This window comes from Mandrillus leucophaeus, unplaced genomic scaffold (genome assembly GCF_000951045.1).
Source record: "Mandrillus leucophaeus isolate KB7577 unplaced genomic scaffold, Mleu.le_1.0 Scaffold1359, whole genome shotgun sequence".
Taxonomy (NCBI): Eukaryota; Metazoa; Chordata; class Mammalia; order Primates; family Cercopithecidae; genus Mandrillus; species Mandrillus leucophaeus.
This window is the reverse complement of record NW_012101320.1, coordinates 45677-47659: the sequence shown is the minus strand read 5'-3', so window position 1 is coordinate 47659 and position 1983 is coordinate 45677. Positions and strand designations below refer to the sequence as shown.

Sequence of the window (1983 nt, the reverse complement as noted above, 5' to 3'; positions counted from 1 at the left end):
GGCGTTCTTTGATTTCCCTTGGAATCCACGGAGAGGTCCCTTGGGACCCTCTTCCACCCGGGCACAGGCCTGGACTCCGCTCTTGGTTTCGCCGTCGCCCCGTGCGCCCGGGCTGACACGCATTCACATCGTCTGCCCGGAGATCGGCCAGTGCCACGCGTGGGGCCAATGGCTCCGCCGCGGGAACCGCCCCGTCCCTGTTTGCGCGGGTCCTGGAAAGCAGAGGCAGCTTGCGGGAGCCCCAGGGCTTTTGCAAGCGGGGCTAGGCCGCCGCTCTTTCAGAGGAGGAGGGAGACCGAGGATCCTGTACGCTTCTCTGTCCGTCTGAATGTCTTTAACATGAGACTGTTTCCATTTCATCAGGAGATACTTCCTAGGAGTCTGGATCTTGAGTGCTTTCGTCTCCTGTGGTACTTCTTATTGGTTGGACCGGTTTTATTACTCTGGAGCTCTGGACCTCATACCTGTCTGGGCGGGGGGACTTCCATTGATCTCCATGTCTCAGGTGATTGCTGCCTGGTCCGTTCGTGACCAGTGTGATGCGACCCCTCCGTGGCTGACCTTTGCCTGCCAGGAAAGGCAGTGTTGCATCCCGCCTGTAATTTTTCGCTTATTTCTGAAATCCCTTCGTTTCCCCTGCTCCTGGGCAAAATGCCTTCAAGCACTGAATCTTTTGACTGCCACGGATTTCAAGTCTTCCAAGGTATTGGGTTTTGCTGGTTGTCAGGGGAGGTGGTGTCAGGGGAACCACCTGGTGGTGGGCTGTTGGTGGGGTATACTTTTTCAAAACGTCTCGGCCCCTCTGGCAGACATCCCTGCATATGGCTTGGACTCGAGCACAGGTCCTGTCTCACAGGTTTTCAGGTGTGCTTGGCTTTTCCTCAACTTTGTGTGGGACATCCCAGTGGCCCCCGGGCACAGCCTGGACCTCACTATCTGTCTCAGCATCGTCCCATATGACCTCAAAGACACACACTCACTCCATCTGCTCTTGGGGGACGTCAGTGCCATGTGTAGTCACAATGGCTCTATCTTGGCCTCGCCTTTGTCTCTTGTTGCATGTGTTGTGGAAAGCTGTGTCGGGATTTCGGAGTCCCCGGGCCTTGGAGATGAAGGTAAACCCCTTCCCTATGCAGGAAAGAGGGAGGCAATCGGCTCATGGGCCAGTTTATTCAGCCAACAGCAGGCCATGCAGCTCTTGGGATCTTTCTGTGCCCCAGCGAGGCCCTTCCCGCCTCACTACATTGTAACCCCATTCCTCATCACCGGGTCGGATCCATTATTGGATTCGAAGAGGTGTCCAGAGAGCCCAGCGGGCACCCTGAAGCTCCTCCTCCACCGGGAACCAAAGCAGAAAACCAATCAAGAAGGTCCTGACGACAGGACTCCTATGGGTCTGACCCTGGCTCTCGCGCAGGCCCCTCTCCTAGTCCTCTTCCCACCCACCGCCTCGGACTGCTCCGCTGCTGCCACCGCCGCCCCAGTCCCCGCAGCCGTCGCGTCACCACCATTTTTTTAGGGGTCCCCAGCCTGACTCTCCGGAGCAAAGGGGGAGTCGCGAGGCCTGAGCCGCCGTTTTGGTCACAGCGATTGACACCATTTCCTGGGGATGGGTCCCTGAGACTTGGCGAAGTAGAAGCCCTGTGCGATAGTGCGTCACAGTCGGGGCTGAGAGCAGTCCTGTCCAGGGCGTTAACAGGATGGTCTCCAGAGGCCGGGATTCACGAAGAACCGACCAGCAGGAAGAAACCTCAGGAGGAAGAAACCTCAGGCTGATCTCTGGGGAGGCAGCGCGAGATCCCAGCCTCAGGCCAGGATTTGCGGAGCATCAAGGAGTCCTCTTTCCCAATCTTCACTTCACGTGCCACCGCCTCAGTCCCCACAGCCCCCGCTCCGCCATATGTTTTTTTATGTAGTCAGTGTCCCACTGTCACCCAGTCTGGAGTGCAGTGGCGAGATCTCAGCTCACTGCAAAGTCTTCCG

General features: G+C 57.6%; 1 pseudogene; it reads left to right on the top strand.

Moving 5' to 3' along the window:
- The first annotated feature begins 168 nt into the window (after nucleotides 1–168).
- LOC105534492 overlaps nucleotides 169–1983 on the top strand; it is a 24900-nt pseudogene continuing 23085 nt past the window's right edge.